The following is a 15,645-nucleotide window of genomic DNA, read 5'->3' on the forward strand; positions in this document are numbered from 1 at the left end:
ACCCCATCTGAGTGCCTCTTTCTACCTGTAGACTGGTAGAGCCCATCACATGAACATTTCCTGTACCTGATGAATATTTCCTTTGTCGGCCAGGCAGGGGGCGGGAGCTGGAGAAGTAAGTTGCAGGGGGCAGAAGCTGGGTGGAGATGCTTGCTGCAAGGGGCGAAGCGCACAATGATGCCATTGGTTGCTAGGACACCAGCGGCCCTACCGACCAATGATTGCTCAGCGGTGAGGAACCAGCTTTGCTGGCTGTAGGTCCCCGACAGGAGCGTCACTTGGTCCAGATCTGGACCAACGGTTCTCCATTAAGTGACCACTGTTGTATGAGAAGACATGACTCTGATACGGCATTCCAATTCACCCCAAAGGTGTTCAGTAGGGGTGAGGACAGGGCTCTGTGCAGGAAACTCCAGTTCCTCCACACCAGACTGGTACACGATGGTCTTTATGGAGATGACTTTGTACACAGGCGCACAGTTGGGCTGAAACAGAAAGGGGTCTTCACCAAACCGTCACCAAAGGTTGGAAGCAATTTATTAATATGTCTGTATAAATTCCAGGGAACGGAAAAATCCACCCTTGCAGTGTAGTCTCTAATTCCCCCACCCCAATGCTCTGGCAGTCGCAGTTCTCTAATGTCGTCACATCAAATACGGGACCTATAGCCCTGCATTGTACATGAGGGCACTGAGGGACAGTCAACTGGCCAACCATAGGGGGGGTAGAGGAGAACGTCGAGGGAAGCAGGTAAGTAGGACTGCTTTTTGCAGCCCCCCCAATACCTTAAAGCTTGTAGCGCATTTAACCCGTGTAGTGTGGGGGCAGCTCCACTAGAAGGGTGGATTCTTCCATTGGCCAGGGACGGGCTTTAATCCCTTCACTGGAAACACCTAAACAGAGTCCTTTTAGGGGGTGCCGAAATCATAAATGACCGTCATACACCAGTTACAGACCATACACCAATCAGCTTTAACATTATGACCACTGACAGATAAAGTGGGTGGGGTAAGTTAGGCAGCAAGTGAACATGTTGCCCCTGAAATTAATGCCTAGCAGAAAAATATGGGCAAGCGTAAGGATTTGGAACAAGGGACAACTTTTTAATGGCTGGCTCAGAGCAATTCCAAAACTGCAGCCCTTACGTGATGTTTTCCCGGTCTGCAGTGGTCAGGATTGACCGAAAGTGGTCCAAGGAAGGAGAACCAGCGCCAGGGTCACGGGCGGCCAAGGCTCATTGATGGCGGTGGGGAGGGAAGACTGGCCTGTGTCGTCCGATCCAATAGAAGAGCTGCTGGGGCTCAAATTGCTGTAAAAGTGAATGATGGTTCTTATAGTAAGGTGTCAGAACACACAGAGCATCGCAGTTGGATGTGTATGGAGCTGTGTAGCCACAGACCGCTCAGGATGTCCATGCTGACCTGTGTCCACAGCCAACGATACCTACAATGGGCACATGAGCCTCAGAACGGGACCACGGAGCAATGGGAAAAGGTGGCCCGGTCTGATGAGTTCAAGAATGGTTTGTGGTGTTGTCTTGACCTCCAAATTCTCCAGCTGTCAATCCAATCGAGTATCTGTGGCATGTACTGGAAAGGCCAGTCCGATCCATGGAGGCCCCACCTCGCAACTTTCAGGACTGAAAGGATCTGCTACTGATTGCTTGGTGGCAGATACCACAGCATACCTTCAGAGGTCTTGTGGACAGTGCCTGGACTAGATCATCCAGTGGCCAGAGTAAAGATGCCAAATCGACTCCCCTCCCCCCTTTAATATGTGTGAGCTTATGAGGAGAAGGGGGAGAGAGAGCACAGCCCGCACCTCCTCCCTGCTCTCGCTTCCTCTCCTTGCTGCTTCCAGTGCTGAGCTGACAGAAGTAGTGATGCCGCTGTCACTACTCTTGTAAGCCTTCTAGTAGAAAGAACTTTCAGTGCCTCCATCCCTACAATACATGCTGCGTCCATGGCAACCGTCCCTTATGCCCACTTCTTGTCATGGCCCTGCTAGTGGAGTCCATGCCTTGACGGGTCAAGGCTGTTTTGGTGGCAAAAGGGGGACCTACTCAGTATTAGGTGGGTGGCCATAATGTATGGCTGATCGGTCTATATTGTACATGGACAGTCAGTTGTCCTTTGTGTTGCTATGCTATGCATGACTGCGCCTGAGTTAAAGGAAAAATACAGTAAGCAAACATGGCTGCCCCCCAGGTATACGTACGATTACAAACTACTCCGAAACAAGATTGTAAACCACACACCTTGGTGAGATTATTTTCATTACGACGATCACGTGTGTGTGAAATACTGTATGTATAAACACTACAGACGCCCTTTAATCGGCTGGCCTGGTGACGAAACGCGCCCATCGATGAATGGAGTCTTAATGGAACCTGATCACGTATGCAGTGGAAAATTTCTCTTTGTGCACACCGTACTTTTATCTGGCTGAGCAATGTCCTTGAATTTGAATTCCATACCAGTCCCATATACACTATATTACCAGAAGTATTGGGACGTCTGCCTTTCCACACACATGAACATTAATGGCATCCCAGTCTTAGTCTGTAGGGTTCAATATTGAGTTGCAGATATAACAGCTTCAACTCTTCTGGGAAAGCCGTCCACAAGGTTTAGGAGTGTGTCTATGGCAGTGATGGCGAACCTTGGCACCCCAGATGTTTTGGAACTACATTTCCCATGATGCTCCGCTACACTGCAGAGTGCATGAGCATCATGGGAAATGTAGTTCCAAAACATCTGGGGTGCCAAGGTTCGCCATCACTGGTCTATGGGAATGTTTGACCATTCTTCCAGAAGAGCATTTGTGAGGTCAGGCACCGATGTTGGACGAGAAGGCCTGGCTCGCAGTCTTAATTAAGCTCTACAGTGCCTTGGAAAAGTATTCATACCCCTTGAAATATTCCGCATTTTGTCATGTTACAACCAAAAAACATAAATGTATTTTATTGGGATTTTATGTGATGGATCAACACAAAGTGTCACATAATTGTGAAGTGGAAGGAAAATGATAAATGGTTTTCACATTTTTTTTTTTTTACAAATAAATATGTGAAAAGTGTGAGGGGCATTTGTATTCAGCCCCCTTTACTCCAATACCTCTAACTAAAATCTACAGGAACCAATTGCCTTCAGAAGTCACCTAATTAGTAAATAGAGATCACCTGTGTGTAATTTAATCTCAGTATAAATGCAGCTGTTCTGTGAAGCCCTCAGAGGTTTGTTGGAGAACCTTCCGATGGAAACAGTCTGATGCATACCACTCACAGTCGGATTATCCAACAAAACGGTCCGATAGGACACATTCTGACGGATTTTTCGACCGTGTGTACAATAGACATGGGCGCCGTCAATAAATTTGTTTTGTTCTGTTCCATTTCGATTCGTAATAAAATTAATTTGTATTTCGTGTCCGAAACTCCGTTCTGTTTCGTACGAAATACGAATTGTCGTTAGGTTTGTTTACGATGAATTTAAAGGCAAAAACATTGCTCATTATGCTTATTATGACTTGCAAAACACTTCTGTAATAGAAGTCAATGTAAGTTGCCTGAAGAAATCAGAGAAGGACTTTCCTCCTCTGTGGGCAGGCTGCCAAGAAAAGATCAAAGAGAATGTTTCTTCTTCAATGGGCTGAACTCCCTGTGTAGAAGTTCTCAGTTTAACCATTTAAAGACTAAATCTTTTCTAACACTTGTTGCTTACAAGTAAAAATCCAGTATTTTCTGCTAGAAAATCACTCAGAAGCCCCAAAAATTTATATTTTTTTAGCAGAGACCCTAGGGAATAAAATAGCGGTTGTTGCAATATTTTATGTGATGCGGTATTTGCGCAGAGGTCTTTCAAATGCAAGTTAGCCTTTTTTTTTCGGTCGACCTCTAGAGAGCACTGACATTAGCAGCGTGACATACAGCAATGACACCAGCACCGTGATAGAGTGATCTGACACCAGCACCGTGATAGAGAGCACTGACATCAGCAGCGTGACATAAAGCACTGACACCAGCACCATGATATACAGCACTGACACCTGCACCGTAAACAGCCCCAGGAGGAAGTCAGCACATCACAGGGATGGTGAACTTTACAAATCTACAGGTCATATTTGCAGCCACAAAATAATTACTAGCTGTGCACACATAGTCCCACCACATGGCCAATGACATAACACATGTATGAGGTGAATCTGGGATCGACAACTACAAGCATTCTTTTTTTATATGTGAAATTCTGAAAATTCAGGAATCTTGAGACAATGGAGGCGAGGGAAGGTCAGGGTAGGCAAAGAAGAGGGTGCAGGAGATTATCACCAGCACCGTGATATAGAGCACTGACATCAGCAGCGTGACATAAAGCACTGACACCAGCACCATGATATACAGCACTGACACCTGCATCGTAAGCAGCCCCAGGAGGAAGCCAGCATAGCACAGGGATGGTGGGAGCCCCTCATAATAAGCAACCCCAGGAGGAAGTCAGCACAGCACAGGGATGGTGGGAGCCCCTCATAATGAGCATGATCACGGTGCAGGTGTCAGTGCTCTATATCACAGTGCTGGTGCTGGTGATCATCTCCTGCACCCTCTTCTTTGCCTACCCTCGCCTCCATTGTCTCAAGATTCCTGAATTTTCAGAATTTCACATATAAAAAAAGAATGCTTGTAGTTGTCGATCCCAGATTCACCTCATACATGTGTTATGTCACAGTGCTTGTGTCAGATCACTCTATCACGGTGCAGGTGTCCGTGCTCTATATCACGGTGCTGGTGATCATCTCCTGCACTCTCTTCTTTGCCTACCCTCACCTTCCCTCGCCTCCATTGTCTCAAGATTCCTGAATTTTCAGAATTTCACATATAAAAATATAAGCCCTGATGTGCTGTGCCCTGTACCCTGATGTGCTGTGACCTGTACCCTGATGTGTTGTACCCTGACATGCCTTGTGCCCTGATGGGCTGGGCTCCATAGCCTGATGTGCTGTGCCCTGTACCCTGATGTGCCGTGCCCTGTACCCTGATGTGGCCTGGTGTGTTGTACCCTGGTGTGCCTTGTGCCCTGATGTGCTCGGCTCTGTACCATGATGTGCTGTGCCCTGATGTATCGTACCCTGATGTGTTGTGCCCTGATGTGCTGTGCCCTGATGTACCGTACCCTGATGTGTTGTGCCCTGGGCCGATCTGGATGAAGTCCAGGGCCACATTTTTGTCCCAGTCCAGTCCTGTGATACGGTGGTGTTATACCCTCCGCTCACCTTAATTAAGATAATAGATCCTTATATCTCCAACTTCAGGGGCACTTAGAAATTTAATTTACCTAGTACGGCCCCCCTAGTAGTGGGTTGTCACTCTTTTCACACCCATATTTAATTATGTTTTTATCTTCGCATATTTTTACATATAATGGGGCATTTAGACATAATTTGCCCTCAACCCCCTGTTATCACTACCTCACACCCTTTACCATTCACACCCTCCTTCACAACCATTATTTATTATTTTCATATTACTTTTCACTCAATTTCTCAGGATGAGTCCTTATTGATCACTTTTTGGTTTCCTTCAGTTACCCTTGGCACCCTTGCACCCCCAACATCAGTTGGTGGAGCTCAACAAGCACCTTATTTTGGTCGGGCCTTTCCTGCCTGGCACCCCTACACTACACTTTAACCCCCTTCCCCCCCCTGTTTTCTTCTTTCTCTCTCACTTTCCCTTTCATTAGACTATTGGGGTTCTTAGTTGCCCTGACTTTATGATCTGCCCTGGTATACGGGCTCTTTTCAGTAATGACAGTCCTCTATGTCCCCTTGCCGTTTGTGTGACAATCTCCGTTTTGTTTATCAACATAGTAATCGTTACTGTGGAACGTATACTTCCACTAATACATTCAATTGTATATAGATTATATCTTATTGCTACATGTTGCTTGTTTAATGTTTTTCTTATGTTGTATCTAGTGTTCCCTGGTCTATTCGGTTCCCGGCTGCCTGTGGCCTTCCCACAGCGGCGGACTTGTGTTTTTCCTAGCAGGGGTCACCTATACTTAGCTCATCCCCTTCTTGTTCTCCTCGAGCCCAGGGAGCCCATGGGCTCGGTTTTGAATGCGCATGCGCAGTGGCGCAGGTCGCACACCTGTGCTGTGCGGGGAAACTGACCTGGTGACATCACGCGCTGCTGGCCAGCGGCGTTGTGGGCGTCTCCCGGTTGGGGAGCTCATTTAACAGGCCCTCTGGCCCCTGAATGAGCACTGCGGATCTCTCCACTGGCGGTTCTTATGTGTGGGGCTTGGCTAGGAAGGACGCTACTGCTGGTTCACCAAGGACTTCCCTGGGTACATTTTTCCTCTTACTCTTTATGGATACTACCTTGTACCTTATGTTATCTATATTTGATATCTTATTATTATTGTTGACAGACTCCCACAATAACTGATGGGTGATTACCTACACGGTTGGGCTTATATACCTCTGTACCCTTCATGATGCCTTACTTAGTGGCCACAGCGGGCGTCCTGGGCTCCAATCTGCCACCTTGCCTCCATATTACTGGGAACCCCCATGTGACTTGGTATCTAAATTATCTCTGGATACTATTACTACGGTGAGCCACACTCTCTGTTGATACCATGCCTAACTGTTTCACAAATTTAGGGTTTCAGTCACCCCCTCTCTCTCTCCCCCCTCCCCTCCCCCACCTCACTCTTGGCGGTATTTAATCACTGCTGGGTTTTTTATTTTTTGCCAAAAAAAGACTGAAAAGTTTGAAAAAAGATTTTTACTTTTTAGGATAGGCTGTACTTGTGGGCATTGATGAGGTGGCACTTATGGGCACTGATGAGGCGGCACTTATGGGCACTGATGAAGTGGCACTGATGAGGAGCCACTAATATGCCACGCTTATGGGCACTGATAGGTGGCACTGATGAGCACTGATAGGTGTCATTGATGGGCACTGATAGGTGGCACTGATAGGTGACACGGATAGGAGGTACAGATGGACATTGATGGGCAATGATGGGTGGCACTGGGCATCACTGGGCATTGATCGACAGCAGTGATGGGCGTTGATAGACAGCACTGATTGCCAGAACTGACTGACATCGCTAATGGGCACTGATTGGTGACACTTGTCAGCACTGGTGGGCACTGATTGCTGCCACTGGTGGGCATTAATTGCTGGAATTGGTGGGCACTGATTGGTGCCACTGTATTTTATTGTAATCAGGTCACTGATGATCAGTGCCCTGATTACATTCCTAGATTTCCCCCTGTGAGGAGATGCCGCTGATTGGTTCTCCTCTCCTCACACTGTCAGTGTGAGGCGAGGAGAGCCAATTACTGGCATCTCTGTGTTTACATGTGACCGGCTGTGATTGGACATAGCCGATCACATGGTTAAACAGCCGCACACAGCTCACACAGCTCTTTCCAGAGATCGGGGTTGCGCTGTGTCCTAGCAACACGGCGCGGCCGCGATCAAGCGAGGGCCGCACCGCCCCACCATCATTTGAGGGTGGGCGGGCGGCAAGCAGTTAATTATGGGGGCTGAGTGTTGAACATGCCTGTTAGACTCAGGTTTTATTCACTCATGCCCCTATAATACCCTCCCACTCATAGCACAATCTGGCCACACTCACTATTACTACTGAAAATGATATAGTGTATGGGGGAGTGTTTTAAAAAATGTCCATGCGTAGTTGGCTGGAGTCTGGCATAATTTTCCCTTATTGCAGGCTGACGGGGGGCCCAACTTATGCCCCTCTTGGCTTGTGTAGCCTCCAGCCTTAGGGTTACATCTGGGACCTCCAATATACCATATGGTGCCACCCCTCCTCTCAACACCCACCCCCAATGTAAGGGCCGCCTGCAAGCCACTGCAGGGAGCATTAGGACCTGATTTTCTGCCCTGGCCCATAGGTGATATAGTACTGATACTGGAAATGGGGCAAGGGTCCTCACCCTGCTGTTATTCATAATTACATTGATCAACAGATAAAAAGAAAGGAGAAAAGAAACTTCACACACAAATATAATTAGAGGACAACCAATTTTTATTTGAGTAAATCCATAGAATGATTTATAAAGCTTTGGAAAACATTGAAGATCGGTCACTTTTGGCTCGGTTCACACAGTAGGCGGCACGACTTGCAGCGCCACGACCTGCCTCGACCTCAGCGGCGACTTGCAAAACGACTTCTGTATAGAAGTCAATGCAAGTCGCCCGAAGTCGAGTACAGGAACCTTTTTTTTAAGTCGGAGCGACTTGAGTCGCTCCTATTAGAACGGTTCCGTAGTACAGAACGGGGTGCGACTTGTCAGGCGGCGAAGTCGCCTGAACAAGTCGCCCCTGTGTGAACCGAGCCTTATCCTCTGACTCCTCAGAAGTCATTTCTTTTCAGACCCCTAAACCTTCCGATGATTCAGAGGAAGGCAAAAATAACCCCCTTGGTCAGATTGGCTCCAAAGGGGAAAAAAATTCCTTCCTGACCACCTAAGGCGATCGGATCGTCCCTGAATCATCAGTCTAGAGCGCCCAAATCATCTACCTGAAAAATGTTATCTATCTGTCTATCTATATCTCTATCACCTATCTATGTATTGATCAGTTAGTGTTATTCTCTAACTTTTCAAAGCCCTAAACCTTCCGATGATTCAGAGGAAGGCAAAAATAACCCCCTTGGTCAGATTGGCTCCAAAGGGGAAAAAAAATTCCTTCCTGACCCCCTAAGGCGATCGGATCGTCCCTGATTCATCAGTCTAGAGCGTCCAAATCATCTACCTCTAAAATTCCATCTATCATCTATCTATCACCCATCTATGTATTGATCGGTGTTATCACCTTACTTTTCTGACCCCTAAACCTTCAGATGATTCAGAGGAAGGCGAAAACACCCCTGATGGAATTGGCTCCAAGGGGGAAAAATTCCTTCCTGACCCCATAAGGCGATCGGATTGTCCCTGAATCATCAGTCTAGAGCGTCCAAATCATCTACCTGAATAATTCAATCTAGTGTTCTATTCAGATATCCTACATCCTTTCAGAGGTTGAGATCTACCTGGACAACATGGAGGAAATCAAAACTCCCTGGGGGTGTCCTGTGGGTATCTAATTATTGATCTGTCAGCGTTATCCTCGGACTCTTCAGAATTAATGCCTTTCCAGGCCCCTAAACCTTCAGATGTTCCAGAAGAAGACGGGAAAATTCCTTGGGCAGATTGGCTCCAATGGGGAAAAAATTCTCTCCTGACGCCCCCTGAATTATCAGTCTAGGGTACGCAGTTCATCTCCTTCATCTTCATCTTCCAATGATTCAGAGGAAGGCAAAAAATAACCCCCTTGGTCAGATTGGCTCCAAAGGGGAAAAAAAATTCCTTCCTAACCCCATAAGGCGATTGGATTGTCCCTGAATCATCAGTCTAGAGCGCCCAAATCATCTACCTGTAAAATTCTATCTATTTGTCTGTCTATATCTCTATCACCTATCTATATATTGATCAGTTAGTGTTATTCTCTAACTTTTCAGTCCCCTAAACCTTCAGATGATTCAGAGGAAGGCAAAAAAAAACCCTTGGTCAAATTTGCTCTAAATAGGGAAAAAAAATCCTTCTTGTCCCCTTAGACCCCTTTCACACTGGGTCGTTTTGCAGGCGCTATTGCGCTTGAAATAGCGCCTGCAAACTGTCCTGAAACTGTTGCTGCTGTCTCTCCAATGTGAGCCCCGAGGGCTTTCACACTGGAGCGGTGCGCTAGCAGGACGGTAAAAAAAAGTCCTGCTAGCAGCATCTTTGGAGTAGTGAAGCAGCGGGGTGTGTAAACCTCTCCTTCACCGCTTCTGCCCATTGAAATGGGGCAGCGCGACTATACCGCCGGCAAAGTGCTGGTTTTAACCCTTTCACACCCCCGCTAGCCCCCCTTCTCTCTCTCCCCCACTCTTTCTCACCCCCACCCTCCTTTCTCTATCAACCCCCCTCTCTTTCACCCTCTCTCCCTCCTCCACTCTTTCTCACCCCCACCCCCACCCTCCTTTCTCTATCAACCCCCCTCTCTCTCACCCTCTCTCCCTCCTCCACTCTTTCTCACCCCCATCCTCCTTTCTCTATCAACCCCCCTCTCTCTCTCTCTCACCCCTTCTATGTGAATCCCCACCTTCCTCTCTCACTCTCCTCTCTGTAACTCCCCACCCCCACACTCTCTCACCCACTCTCTCTCTTTCTCTCCCCCACTTCCTCTCACTCTCCCACTCACCCCTCACCCCCCCTCTCTCTCTCTCTCTCTCTCTCTCAACCCCTCCTCCCTTATTTATATACGTACAGATCTAAAGTCAATTTCCGGGTGTGGAGCTCTGTTCTGTATCTTGGCCCAGTCGAAGTTGAAGAACAGGTGCCTTCTGAGGTCCCTTACCTGGATGTTTCGTCTTTCTTGTTCGATCTGTAAGAGCTATAAAAGAGAATAAATAAAAAACAATAAGAATAGCTGAACAATAGAACTCCCCACTCAGTTTAAATCTGATTCCGTTTCAGCTTCCTTTTGACTTTTGTTACTATGCCGGGAATGGATTTATTCTTAGCGCAGCCCCTTATTTGTTTAATATTAGCTTACTGTGTCCTCCTCCTCCTCCTTCTCCTCAGCTGTGTCCTCCTCCGTCTCCTCAGCTGTGTCCTCCTCCTCCTCAGCTGTGTCCTCCTCCTCCTCAGCTGTGTCGTCCTCCTCAGCTGTGTCCTCCTCCTCCTCAGCTGTGTCGTCCTCCTCTTCCTCAGCTGTGTCCTCCTCCTTCTCCTCAGCTGTGTCCTCCTCCTTCTCCTCAGCTGTGTCCTCCTCCGTCTCCTCAGCTGTCAGCTGTGTCCTCCTCCGTCTCCTCAGCTGTGTCCTCCTCCGTCTCCTCAGCTGAGTCCTCCTCCGTCTCCTCAGCTGAGTCCTCCTCCGTCTCCTCAGCTGAGTCCTCCTCCGTCTCCTCAGCTGAGTCCTCCTCCGTCTCCTCAGCTGAGTCCTCCTCCGTCTCCTCAGCTGAGTCCTCCTCCGTCTCCTCAGCTGAGTCCTCCTCCGTCTCCTCAGCTGTGTCCTCCTCCGTCTCCTCAGCTGTCAGCTGTGTCCTCCTCCGTCTCCTCAGCTGTGTCCTCCTCCGTCTCCTCAGCTGAGTCCTCCTCCGTCTCCTCAGCTGAGTCCTCCTCCGTCTCCTCAGCTGAGTCCTCCTCCGTCTCCTCAGCTGAGTCCTCCTCCGTCTCCTCAGCTGAGTCCTCCTCCGTCTCCTCAGCTGAGTCCTCCTCCGTCTCCTTAGCTGAGTCCTCCTCCGTCTCCTCAGCTGAGTCCTCCTCCGTCTCCTCAGCTGAGTCCTCCTCCGTCTCCTCAGCTGAGTCCTCCTCCGTCTCCTCAGCTGAGTCCTCCTCCGTCTCCTCAGCTGTGTCCTCCTCCGTCTCCTCAGCTGTGTCTGGCTCCCAGTGATCCTCTCCCCGCTGTCCTCCTCCTCTTCAGCTGTGCTCCCCTATTTGGCCTCCCAATGATCCTCTCCCCGCTGTCCTCTGCCTCCCTAGCTGTGCCCGCCGAACATTCTTCAGCCAGGCTAGAGAGGAAGTCGGCATCCGTGGCTGTGCCACTTAGGTAGCAGTGCGTCCTAGGCGGCTGCTTAGTTCGCCTAGCGGGAGCGCGGGCCCTGCCCCCCCACGCTACGACCAAAGCAAAAAAAGGGTCGTAGCGGACTGAACCCGGCTGAGCCCGATTCCTTGATGGTGTTACGGCATCGGTCTCCATCGATCGCTCACAAAGTCGAATTCTGGGACATGTGAACGAGGAGCGTATTCTGTGCGTTTGAAAGGCCGTACTTTTATTGTCTTGGATCGGTCGATCTCTGGACTCTGGAGAGAAAATAAAAATAAATGATATTACAGACCGGAAGTAATGATTGCAGATGATGCCCAATTATCACTAAATGGAATATTATTGTTGGGCAACTTCTATGTGCTGAGTAAATGTATGGAAAAAAAAAAAAGGAATAATCATTATATTATTATATCTGTACAATTGTGTCTATAAATGATCTTTATATGCTGCACTGATTCTAAATTCTCTGCAGGAAATTGTCAGGTAGAAGCATTAAGCTGCCTATCAAATATTGGTTTCATGCTTTATAGCCTATATTGTCAAAAGTCTTGGGACGCCTGCCTTTGCACACGCATGAACTTTAATGGTATCCCAGTCTTAGTTCGGAGGGTTCAATGTTGGGTTGGCCCACCCTTTGCAGCTATAACAGCTTCACCTCCTCTGGGAAGGCCGTCCACAAGGTTTAGGAGTGTGTCTATGGAAATGTTTGACCGTTCTTCCAGAAGAGCATTTGTGAGGTCAGGCACTGATGTTGGATGAGAAGGCCTGGCTCGCAGTCCCCGCTCTAATTCATCCCAAAAGGTGTTCTATGGGGTTGAGGTCAGGACAGTCAAGTCCCTCCACCCCAAACTCATCTATGTCTTTATGGACCTTGCTTTGTGCATTGGTCCAAATCATTTAGTGGAGGGGGGGTTATGGTGTGGGGTTGTTTTTCAGGGGTTGGGCTTGGCCCCTTAGTTCCATGCCAAGACATTTTGGACAATTTCATGTTCCCAACTTTATGGGATCAGTTTGGCGATGGCCCCTTCCTGTTCCAGCATGACTACCCACCAGTGCACAAATCAAGGTCCATAAAGACATGGAGGAGAGAGTTTGGGGTGGAGAAACTTGACTGGACTGCACAGAGTCCTGATCTCAACCCCATATAACACATTTGGAAGAATTTGAGCGGAGACTGCGAGCCAGGACTTCTTGTGCAGGGCAGTGAAATTCCTCCAACTCACTCCTCCATGTCTTTATGGACCTTGCTTTGTGCGCTGGTGGGCAGTCATGTTGGAACAGGAAGGGGCCATCCCCAAACTGTTCCCACAAAGTTGGGAGCATGAAATTGTCCAAAATGTCTTGGTATGCTGGTGCCTTAACAGTTCCCTTCACTGGAGCTAAGGGGCCAAGTCCAACCCCTGAAAAACAACCCCACACCATAATCTCCCCCCCACACCATAATCCCCCCCACACCATAATCTCCCCCCCTCCACCAAATGATTTGGACCAATGCACAAAGCAAGGTCCATAAAGACATGGATGAGCGAGTTTGGGGTGGAGGAACTTGACTGGCCTGCACCTCAACCTGATAGAACACCTTTAGGATGAATTAGAGCGGAGACTGCGAGCCAGGCCTTCTTGTCCAACATCAGTACCTGACCTCACAAATGCTCTCCTTGAAGAATGGTCAAACCTTCCCATAATCACACTCCTAAACCTTGTGGACGGCCTTCCCAGAAGAGTTGAAGCTGTTATAGCTGCAAAGGGCCGACTCAATATGGAACCCTTCGGACTAAGACTGGGAGGCTGTTAAAGTTCATGTGCGTGTAAAGGTAGGCATCCCAATACTTTTGGTAATATAGAGCAGTGGTTCTCAACCTCGGTCCTCGAGTACCCCCCCAACAGGCCATGTTTTCAGGTTTTCCATTACTTTGCACAGCTGCTTTAAATCAATATCAGTGACCTGGTATTTAGTATTATCTTGAGCGCTGGATAGGTGACCCTGGTTACTTTTTCCATTAATGGACAGGGTATTAATAAGAGATGTTTTATCGAAGGGAAGTTCCCAAAACTTGCCCCGTTGGGGGTACTTGGGGACTGAGGTTTGGGAACCACTGATCTAGTGAATGGATCAATCAATAGGAATAATGATTATATTATTAGAACTGTACAGACGTGTCTATAAATGATCTTTATATGCTGCACTAATTCTAAATTCTCTGCAGGAAATTGGCTTGTAGAAGCGTGAAGCTCCCTATGAAATGTTGGCTTCATAGATGACACCTATATGGTCCACTATGGATTGTTTTTCCAGCAATCTATTGATAGCAATAGGTCACGGGACAACCCAAAAGGCAGTGCAGCTCCTCATGCCCGCCAGTAGGGGGCAGAATAGAGAATGCCCAACTACAGACGTGACCCCATTTCCCCCAGTCCTAGACTTACATTTCCCATGACGTATGGTGGAGGAATATTCCCGGCTTCCATTCCACCCCAGTCTATCCCTCTGAAGAACGCGTTTTGTCGCACGTCTCTAGATGGATGTTGGCACTGCGGATAAAAGAAAAAAACACATTAGAAAGGTCATCGAGATCACAAAAGCAATAATGAAAAGATGTAAAGTAGCCAATTTTAAAAGAAAAAAAAAAATTGAATAAGTAAAATGTTCCCATCTCGGGGTGGAGTGGGCCGCTTTCTTACCTCCTTTAGGAAGTCCTGGAGATCGCGTGTGTCCTCGTTGGTGCCTTTGAGTTTGTGGCCCGATGCCAAGCTGAGGACTATAGTGTGATAGCTAGTGTAGTCTCTGCTATATTCACTAAATATTTTCCTCCAGGCCTAGAGAAATAAAAGAAAAAAAAGATAGTTTTATAGCCCCCAATGCATAATAAAATAAATACAAAAATACATTCCATTCACTTCCTATAGCAATTCCTCTGTATACATTATAACAGCAGTTGGCGGTGCCATGATTCTGCAACGTCATAGGCGTGTGCAGGCTGTGCCGGGACATGGCCATCCAGCACCCAGGGTAAAAAATGCCAAACTGTGCCCCCCACTCCCCACCCTTTCTCTAGGATCCGTGCAATAAACCATTGTGCCCGGGGCAGCTGTCCCTCCTGCCCACCCCTTGTACCAGCCCAGTGAGCAAAGGATGTGCCAGGTATGCCTGGGTGCACCCTAATCGCTCTGTGTGGTGCCAATTCCCCCCCCCCCATGGCCCAGACTTCCCCCATGTGCTGCGCCTCCCCACCTGCAGTGCTGCTGCCTTCCTTCCTCCCTCCCCGGCTGCTGTAGGGATTTTTTCAGAAAGGAGAGCAGGGGAAGGGGCTAGGCAATATGTCACTTATCAGCCCCTCCCTTTTATAAATGAACACAACCACTCAATGTGTCCATTCACAGCTGAAGCATAGTAAATTCAGTTTGCTATGCTTCAGTTTGTGAATGAACGGGGAGCCGCACAGCACAGAGCACTTCCCATTCATTTGCCGTCCAGTGCAGCTGAGGCTGCAATGAGAGAGAGGTGTGTTTGAGCTTTTTGGGTGCACACCTATGGTGTAACACCAAGCAGAGGTCCAACCAGCAGCAGCCCGTCCATGCGGTCTAGTCAATATGTCATTTATGAGCCTCTCCCTTTTATAGATAAACACAATCATTCACTGTGCCCATTCATAGCTGAAGCGTAGTAAACTCTGTTTGCTATGCTTCAGTTTGTGAATGAACAGGGAACTGTCCAGTGCAGCTGAGGCTGCAAAGAGAGAGAGAGAGGTGTGTTTGAGCTTTTTGGGTGCACACCTATGGTATAACACCAAGCAGAGGTCCAGCCAGCAGCAGCCCGTCCATGTGGGCGCCGGATACATGGATTCTGATTGTTTTTTTTTGTAAGCACGTGATTAGAGCCTGAGGCTCTAATTGGCTTAAAACAAAGGTGGGCTCTGGCGCAGAGCACTTCGCCCCGAGCCCAGCCAGTTGTGGAACAATAGCGAATTAATATTCGCTACTCTCTTCCTGATTTTCCTCCTGGCCAATCCCGGTTCAGAAAGCGGTGTCCTGAGACC

This window comes from Lithobates pipiens, unplaced genomic scaffold (genome assembly GCF_037356315.1).
Source record: "Lithobates pipiens isolate NorthernLeopardFrog02 unplaced genomic scaffold, aLitPip1_a1.2 Scaffold_19, whole genome shotgun sequence".
In the NCBI taxonomy this organism is placed as follows: Eukaryota; Metazoa; Chordata; class Amphibia; order Anura; family Ranidae; genus Lithobates; species Lithobates pipiens.